The sequence below is a fragment of the Piliocolobus tephrosceles genome, chromosome 5 (assembly GCF_002776525.5).
Source record: "Piliocolobus tephrosceles isolate RC106 chromosome 5, ASM277652v3, whole genome shotgun sequence".
In the NCBI taxonomy this organism is placed as follows: domain Eukaryota; kingdom Metazoa; phylum Chordata; class Mammalia; order Primates; family Cercopithecidae; genus Piliocolobus; species Piliocolobus tephrosceles.
Window position 1 is genome coordinate 162543909 of NC_045438.1, and position 10041 is coordinate 162553949.

General features: G+C 44.8%; 1 pseudogene across 1 annotated transcript; it reads right to left on the reverse strand.

Moving 5' to 3' along the window:
* Positions 1-8544: 8544 nt before the first annotated feature.
* On the reverse strand, positions 8545-9715 carry LOC111548632 (annotated as a pseudogene). Its single transcript, XR_002733482.1, has one exon. The product of XR_002733482.1 is annotated as a cilia- and flagella-associated protein 36 pseudogene (transcript).
* Between the last annotated feature and the right edge of the window lie 326 nt (positions 9716-10041).

A 10041-nucleotide genomic window follows, 5' to 3' on the forward strand; every position in this document is an offset into this window, starting at 1 on the left:
TTGCAGAGATTGCATTTTTTACAAACTGAAGGTTTATGGCAACATGGCATTGAGCAAGTCTATAGGTGCTCACTTCCTGTCTCTGTGTCACATTTTGGTAGTGTTTGCAATATTTCAACCTCTTTCCTTGTTATTATATCTGTTATGCTAATCTGTAATCAGTGATCTTTGTTGTTACTACTGTAATTATTTTTGGGCACGAGAAACCATACCCATATAAGACAATGAATTAATCAATTAATGTTGTGTGTGTTCTGACCGCTCCACTGAGGCTGTTCCCATCTCTCTCTCTCTCTCTGTCTCTCTCCTTAAGTCTCGCTATTCCCTAAGACACAACAATATTGAAATTAGACCAGTTAATAACCCTACAATGGCCTCTAAGTATTCAAGTGAAAGAAAAAGTGGTATGTCTCCCAACTTTAATCAAAAGCCAGAAATGATGGAGCTTAGTGAGGAAGGTATGTTGAAAGCCAAGAGAGTCTGAAACCTAGCCCTCTTGTGCCAAACAGGCAGGCTGTGAATGCAAATAAAAAGTTCTTGAAAAAAGTTAAAAGTACTACTGCAGTGAACACACGAATGACAAGAAAGTGAATCAGACTTATTGCTGATACGGAGAAAGTTTGCATGGTGTGGATAGAAAATCAAACCAACCACAACACTCCCTTAAACCAAAGCCTAATCCAGAGCAAGGCCCTAACTCTTTGGTTCTATTAAGATTGAGAGAGGTGAGGAAGCTGCAGAAGAGAAGTTGGAACCGGGTAGAGATTGGTTCATGAGGTTTAAGGAAAGAAGCTATCTCCATAAAATCAAAGTGCAAGATGAGGCAGCAAGCGCTCCAGATCTTGCTAAGATCATTGATATGAAGGTCACTCACTAAGCAACAGATTGTTCATGGAGATGAAGAGCCTTCTGTTGGAAGAAAAAGCCATCTAAGATTTTCATTGCTAGAGAGGAGAAGTCAATGCCTGGCTTCAGAGCTTCAAAGGACAAGTTGACTCTCTTGTCAGGGGCTAGTGTAGCTGGTGACTTGAAGTTGAAGCCAGTCCTCATGTACCGTTCAAAAATCATAGAGCACTTAAACTTTTGCTAAATCTACTCTGCCTGTGCTTTACAAATGGAACAACAAATGCTGGGTGTCAATACATCTGTTTATATTATGATTTACCGAATATTTTAAACCCACTGTTGAGACCCTCTGCTCAGAAAAAAAAAAAAAAAAAACATTTGTCAAAATACAACTGTTTATTGAGCATCAGGTCACCCAGGAGCTCTAATGGAGATGTACAAGGAGAGGAATGTTGCCATGTCTGTTAACATCCATTTTGCAGCCCAGGAATCAAGGAGTAGTTTTGACTTTCAATTCTTATTATTTAAAAAATACATTTTGCAAGGCTGTAGCTTCCACAGATGGTGATTCCTCTGATGAATCAGGACAAAAGAAATTAAAACCTTCTGAGATAATTCACTATTCTAGGTGCCGTTAAGAACATTCATGATTCATGGGAGGAGGTCAAATACCAACATTAACAGGAGTTTGGAAGAAGTTGATTCCAACCCTGGATGACTTCAAGAGGCTCAATTGAGACTTTGATCAATTTACCAGAGGAAGTCACCGCAGGTGTGGTGGAAATAACAAGAGAACTATAATTAAAAGTGGAGCCCGAAGATGTGACCAAATTGCTGCAATCTCATGATAAAGTTTAAATAGGTGAGGAGCTGCTTTATATATAGATGGGCAAAGAAAGTGGTTTCTTGAGACAGAATCTACTCCTGGTGAAGATGCCGTGAACCTTGTTGAAATGACAACAAAGGATTTAGAATGTCACATCGACTCAGTTGATAGAGCAGTGGTGGGGTTTGAGAGGACGGACTCTAATTTGGGAAGAAGTCCTACTGGGGGTGAAATGCTATCAAACAGCATCACATGCTACAGAGACATCTTTCGTGAAAGGAAGAGTCAATTGCCGAGGCAAACTTCACTGTTGTCTTATTTTAAGAAATTGCCACAGCCACCTCCACCTTTGGCAACTACCACCCTGGTCAGTTAGCAGCCATCCACAGTGAAGCAAGACCCTCCACCAGCAAAAAGATTATGACTCGCTGAAGGCTCAGATGAAGTCTAAGACGTCACCACCTGGCACCTCCTTGTCCTCACCCTTGGCAGGCTGAGCCCCGAGGCTGCCTCTGAGAGAAACACAACACACTGGCGTGTCTGTGCCTCTGACACAGCACATCAGACAGACACACAGACAACCCGATAGGAGGCATAGACCCGATGGGGAGGCCTGGTGGACAGCACAGGAGAGCTCACCCAGCCATGTTCGTTGAGCCCTTATCGCAACCCCAGCCCCATGCTACGCCCTGAAAGGGTTTGAGAAGACACAGAGGCGAATGATCCAGACTTAGCCTCCTGAAGAATGGATGAGCAAGTGCTTACCTGTGTGTTAAGGGTCCCCAGGATCTGTTTTAATTAAGGATGATAAGGTACACAGACACAAAAATGACTGTCATGAAGGAAGAAGCTTATTCTGCTCATACATCCCTAGAAACAGGAGGCCCAGCACAGCACACAGGGCCTCACAGGAGACACTGGGCCAGTCAGGAACAGAGGAAGAGGGAGGAACTGTGGGCTGGAGCCTTTTTATGGTTTCCACGGGAGGAGTGGATAAGCGGGGCACATAGGCTTAGGATCACCTAGTTTAACTAATTTCAGGGCTCCGGGCCAGATGACTGTCCCTAATGTCTGGCAATGGCCCTGGGGTAACTAAGGCAGGTGGATAGACAGTAGCCCTCCTGTGAGAGCCTGACAGGGAAGGTGGTTGGGTGTGGCCTCCGGATTGGTGGGTTTTCATATGAAGATGAACTCGCAGAGGAGTTTGCTATCTCTAGGAATTAGCTAGCCCTGGGAGGGGCAGTCCCCCCAGGGTCACCAAGGCCTCAGATGTCAAAGTGTCATGAATGAATACGGAAAAGTAAAGACATAGGTAATACACTCAGTGCCTGAGGACCCATCAGGGCAGAGGTCTGCCCTGAGCAGTGGATGTCCAAGAAAGGACAATAATGTTCACATATTTAAAACATAAGTCATATCCAGGATCATACATTTTTGGGATGATAAACCAGAAAGAATATGCTTCTATCAACATCTGTCACCACCACCTCCCTTCATTAGTGCTGTTACCAGGTAGAGATGGGCCTTTAGTGTCAGGGCTATGAGAGCCCCTGCATGGCTGGCCCCACCCTTTCCTGCCTCTGCAACCACATCCTTGCCAGACCCTTTTGCTGCAATCCCTTCAGCATCCTGGCCACAGGGCCTTTGCACCTGCTGTGCCCATGCCCAGCTGGGCCCTCAGCTTACCCACCACAGAGCCTGGCCTGGGAAACTCTTAATCCTGCTTCAGGTCTCAGCTTGAAATCAGGCCCATCTTCCCTGATTCTCACTCCCTGAACGTGAGCTTCCCAGGACTGCTCTAACTTCTCTCACAATTACTGTTTCAGTGGTTTATGTATCACTGAAGTGTTGATCTGTCTGAGCCAGACTTCTCTGCTGTAGTCCAGAAGACAAACTTTCCTGTAGACTCTATCTCTATACATCAAATACATCAGGATTCTCTAGAGAAACAGAACCAGTGGTGTGTGTGTGTGTGTGTGTGTGTGTGTAAATACCTTTATGACAAGAAACTGGTTCACATGACTGTGGAGGCTGAGAAGTTCCAGATCTGCAGTCAGCCAGCAGGAGACCCAGGAGAGCCATTAGTGTAGCTCCCGTCCGAGGGCAGAAGACCTATGTCCCAGCTCAGAGGTCAGGGATGAGGAAGAGTTCCCTCTCACTCAGCCTTTTCGTTCTACTCAGGCCTTCAGTTAACTGGGCCGGGCCCACACACATTGGGGAGGGCCCTCTGCTTTCTTCAGTCTACTGATTCCAATGTTAACTTCATCCAAAACCTCACAGACATGCCCAGAATAATGTCTGACCCAATACCCAGGCACTCAGTGGCCCAACCAAGACGACACGTTAAATTGTCCATCGCACTATCTTAATGTTTCCCAGTCTCCTGGAGCTTAAAATGTCAGCTATTGACCTCAGTACCTTCCCCCTCTCAGCACAAAACCCTGAACACTCTGCCTTCTACAACACTTCTCAGACCCATGCCCACCTCCCAGCCCCACCAGGCCTGGCTTGCTTTGGGTCTCATGACATCCTGAGTCCCAGCCACTGCCTGTGTGGCCTCAGACCAGCAGCATTTCCTCCCTGCACTGTTCCCCACATGACACCTTTCTGTCTCTCTGATGTCAGGCTCTTGCCTAAAATCTGTCTGAAGTCTCCTCTCAGGGTAAAATTTCCACTCATGAGCCTGTCACGGAGGCCTGCCTAACAGAGCCCTGACCCGCCCCTTCAGGCCCATTTTATCTGCCGCCCCAGGAGCCACCTACAGTTCTGAACACCCCTGGCCTCTTTATACCTCTGTACTGCACCTTCCTTCCCCTCTCTTTGCCTCCTCCCTCGACTAACCCCAGTCCCACCAAACACTCACAGCCGTCTGAACTGAACTCACCACACGTATCCCACAAGTGTTCCTTCTCCTTCCCCTTCATCCCTTTGTTGACATTCTTTTTATTTGTCTTTTTTGAAACAAAATGACACTTGCCAGACACCAGCTTCCTGGCCCATGTCCTGGCCCCTGGTATCCAAATGACAGCAGCGTGATCCTCCTGTGAGGTCCTCCTGTGGCCTCTGATCTGAGTTCCTGAAAACAGAGGGCCGCTCAGGAACTGCTGTCCCTCAGGCCAGCTGGCTGGTGACGAGCTTTTGAAGCCTCTGCTCTCTCTCCTGCTGGAAGAGCTCCCCAGGGGCCACCAGGAGCCAAGTGATCGCTCTCAGCCTCTGTCAGCTACTGGAGATCACCAGACCTTTGCATACCCTGGGCAGGTGCCAGGGCCTTTAAGGAGGCTTTCTGGTCTGCAGGGATGTTCTGTGGGCTCCAGTATTCTGGCAAGCATCAGCTTATTCTGGGCTTAGTCTTCTTGCTCTATCACTCCTGCCTCTGTTTTGCTTCTTTTTAGTGATGCCCTGTTTCCATCTTATGTAGAAGGCCTGTAAAATCTAAGATCTGCACAAACCCCCAGGGGTTGTTAGGGGCATTGGAGAATGGCTATGTGTCAGCCACTTGGTTGGATTTTACATCCCTTGGACTCGAATACTTATAATTTAAATTTGAGTCTCTGTCAATGTAACTCTTATGTATTTTCTTTTTAAAAATTTCTTTCCCCAAAGTCTAGGGTATATGTATGTATGCTCAGCCCCAAGAATCTGTTCCTTTCTGAACAGAAATTTTCCTTTCTGCCAAGATTCTTACACAATTCATCTTCATAGATCAACAATAAATCCAAATCGGAGTTCCCTTTATTGCTTCCTCTTTTTGCTTTTCATTTTATAACTAATTCAATATTTATTTGGAAATATTGTGAAATATTTAAAATGTACACAATGCATATAGAATAATTCAATGAACTACTGTGCATCCACCACCCAATGGAAGAAATAAAACATTATCAGTACATTGGAAGCCCTCAGGGTACCCAGTCCCAGGCTGCATATTGACCTTCCCACAAACAGATAAACACCGCCATGAAATTAGGGTTTATAATAATCATACTTTTCTTTATACCTTTAGTACATATGCTTGTATTTCTATGTAGTATGTAGCGTATTAAACTGTTCTTGTATCGATATAAAGAACTACCCAAGACTGGATAATTTATAAGAAAAACAGGTTAATTGGCTCATGGTTCTACAGGTTGCACAGGAAGCACGGTGCCAACATCTGCTTCTGGGGAGGCCTCAGGAAGCTTACAAACATGGCAGAAGACAAAAGGGGAGCAAGAGTGGCAGGGGAGATTCCACAGTTTTTAAACAACCAGATCTCATGAGAACTTGCTTACTAGCCTAAGAACAGCATCAAACCATGAGGGATCTATCCCCATGACCAAAACACCTCCCACCAGGCACCACCTCCAGCACTGGGGATTGCATTTCAACAAGAGATTTCAGTGGGGACAAATATCCAAAAAATATCATTCAGCCTCTGCCCCCTCCCCCAACAAATTTCATGTCCTTCTTACATTGCAAGATACAATCAGGCCTTCTCAATTGTCCCCCAAAATCTTAACTCTTTCCAGTATTAACTCAAAAGTCCCAAGTCCAAAGTCTCATCTAGAATGAGTTCCTTTCACCTATGAGCCTATAAAATCAAAACGAGTTATTTACTTCCAAGATACAATCAGGGTACAGACATTGGGTAAATACTCCCATCCCAAATAGGAGAAATCAGACAAAAGAAAGGAGCTACAGGCCCCATGCAAGTTTAGAACCTACCAGGGCAGTCACTAAGTCTTAAGCTTCAAAATAATCCCTTTTGACTACATGTCCCACATTCTGGGCATGTCGTATGTTGAGTGGTCTCCCAAGGCCTTTAGGAGCTTTGACCCTGTGGCTTTGCTGGGTTCAGCCCCTGAAGCTGCCCTCACAGCTTATTGAGTGCCTGCCACTTTTCCATGTGCAGGATGCAAGCTGCCGGTGGATCTACCCTTCTGGGATCTGAAGGACGGTGACCCCTCCCCTTGTCACAGCTCCACTAGGCAGTGCCCCAGTGGGGACTCTCTGTGGGGGCTCCAATCCCACAATTCCCATCTGCACTGCCCTAGTAGAGTATCTCCATGAGGGCTCTGTCCCTGCAGCGGGCTTCTGCCTGAGCATTCAGGCTTTCCCATACACCCTCTGAAATCTAGGCAGAGGCTGCCAAGCCTCCTTTACTCTTGCACTCTGTGTGTCTGCAGGCTTAACACCACATGGAAGCTGCCAAGGCTTATGGCTTGCATTCTCCAAAGTGGCAGCCCAAGCTGTACCTGGGATCCTCTGAGCTGAGGCTGAAGCTGGGGTGGCCTGAATGTGAGAAGCAGCATACTGAGGCTGCACAGGCCCTGGACCTGGCCCACAAAGCCATTCAGTCCTCCTGGGCCTCTGGGCCTGTGATGAGAGGAGCTGCCTCGGAGACTTCCAAAAAGCCCTAGAGGCCTTTTTCCTATTGTCTTGGATATTAGCACTTGGCTCCCTTTTAGTTATGCAAATGTCTCTAGCAAGTGGTTTCTCCCCAGCCTGCTTGAGTTCCTCCTCTGAAAATAGGCTTTTCTTTTGTACCATATGTCCAGGTGGCAAATTTTCCAAATTTTTATTCTTTGTTTCCCTAAGTTCCAACTTTAGGGCATTTCTTTGCTCCCGCATCTGAGCATAGTTCATTAGAAACAACCTAGTCACATCTTGAATGCTTTGCTGCTTAGAAATTTCTTCTGCCACATACCCAAGATTATTACTCTTAAGTTGAAACTTCCACAGATCCTTGGGGCATGGTCATAATGCAGCCAAGTTCTTTGTTAAGGCATAACACTCATGACCTTTGCTCCAGTTACCAATAAGTTTCTCACTTCCATCTCAGACCTCAGCAGCCTGGACTTCACTGACTATATCACTATCAGCATGTTGGTCACAACCATTTACCCAGTCTCTAAGAAGTTGCAAATTTTCCCTCATCTTCCTGTCTTCTTCTGAGTCCTCCAAACTCTTCCAACCTCTGAACATTACCCAGTTCCAAAGCTACTTCCACATCATTATCTTAATAGTAATGCCCCACTCCTTGGTACCAATTTTCTGTATTAAACCATTCTTGCATTGCTATAAATAAATACCCGAGACTGGGTAATTTATAAGAAAAGAGGCTTAATTGGCTTATGGTTCTTCAGGCTATACAGGAAGCCTAGTGCCAATATCTGCTTCTGGGGAGACCTCAGGAAGCTTACGATCATAGCAAAAGGCAAAGAGTACTGGGGGAGATCCCACACTTTTAAAAAGCCACATCTCATGCGAATTCACTGACTAGCATAAGAACAGCATCAAGTCATGAGGGATCTACCCTACTGACCCAAACATCTCCCAGCAGGCCTCATCTCCAGGATTGGGGATTACATTTGGTATTAGTCTGTTTTCATGCTGCTATAAAGAACTGCCAGAGACTGGGAAAATCATAAAGGAAAGAGATTTAATTGACTCACAGTTCAGCATGGCTGGGGAGGCCTCAGGAAACTTACAATCATGGCAGAAGGCAAAGAGGAAGCAGGGCACCTTCTTCACAAGGCAGCAGGAAGGAGAATTGCAGAGCAAAGAGGGAAGAGCCCCTTATAAAACCATCAGATCTTGTGAGAACTCCCTCACTATCACAAGAACAGCATGGGGGAAACTGTCTCCATGATTCAATTGCCTCCACCTGGTTTCTCCCTTGACACTGGGGATTATGGAGATTGAAATTCAAGATGAGATTTGGGTGGGGACACAAAGCCTGACTATATCACATTTCAACAAGACATCTAAGTGAGTACAAATATTTAAACCATATGATATAGTATTGTTTTTTATGTGTTATACTTATTAGAACTAAATCTTGATGATACATATTCTTCTGTAACTTTTCTTACTCAACACATTTTTTTTTGAAGGACTAAATAATTTATTTTTAAGACAATTTGAACTTCCATTTTGTTAAATTGTTCTTAATTATTACTTATTAATAACTTCTTCTTTGAGTTTCTCTGCAAGCAGTCTCCTCTTTAGTAATGTTTGCTTCTCCTCTGCTGTCATTTCTGGTTTCTCTGTCATTTCCTCTACCTCCCCAGTGGGTTTTCCTTTCTGCTCCGTATTTTGTATCTGCTTAGTCCTCGTATCCTTTCTCATGGACATCAACTTATCTCTCTTCTGCTTGAGATAGTGTTCTCGTTGCCGAAGTTCTTCTGTTCCAAGTACTGATAAATTTGCTATTGGTCCTTCAATGCTCGCATGCTCTGAGCCAGGAATCTTCAGGCCTTTTTGTGGCAGGGAGGAAGTTTCAGACCTTTCCACTTTTCTTCCCAAAGGTTCTATTGACTGATTAGCAAAATACACTTTAACTTCTGAGGGTGGGTGTGTAAAATGTTCACCATCCCCTAGGGAATTATTCATTATTGCAGCGTCACTGGAATGCACTGTGGGCTCTTCTGTTTTAGCCTCTGATAACTGTTTTTTCCTCTTCCTTTCTTCTTCCTGGTCATATTCCTCTTTTGATTTTCTAAGACCTTCCCTCAGGATTTTCATCTCTTCCTGTTCAAGGTCACTGACCACATCAGAGCCATCGGTTAAGCAGTCAGGTAATACACCATTTCTCTCTTGAATTATTCGAATGGCTTGCAGCTGCATTTCAATGTTTTTCTGGACCATCATTGCTTTAAAGATAGTAAAATCTTCTGCTGCCAACACAGGTTGCAAAATGGCCTGTGAGGTATGGGTCTTTGCAAGAGGAGAAGTGCATGCTTCTTGAAATTGATCTTCATTAATTCCAATTTCTTTGAGGTAACCTTCTAACAGCTTTTCAACTAGTTCTTTGTATTCCTGATGAATCTCTGTATAGGTCAATTTGTTTTCTTCTTCATCATCAAAAACTTCACATTTCTGTTCCACAAAGTCCAAGATGGGGATGGACCAGTCTGGGCCTCGCAGGAACCCCACGATGCTCTCCACCACCCACTCCACCTCGTCCTCTTCTTCCACAGCCATCCCGCCCCAAAGGGGCAACGAGGAATATCCCTAGGCCAGACCGCCGGACCCGGCTTAGGCCTTTGGGCCACAAGGAACCGAGAGACTCAACACATTTTTGAAATCATGCATGTTAATATATATAACACTAGCGCATGCATTTTCACTGCTGCATACTACTCTCTTATTTGTCTGTAACATGCTTCATGTATCTATTATTCTACAGATGAACATTTAAGATGTCTCCAGTTTGCTGTTGGGATTTTGTTTTGTAATTCAAAGAATGTTGCTATAAACAAATACCTGAGCCTGGGTAATTTATAAGAAAATAGGCTTAATTGGCCTCTTTCCTTTGCATTCCTGGGAAAAGCTCAATGATGTCATGATGTACTTTTGTTTTTATAAGTTACTGTATTTGATTTGAA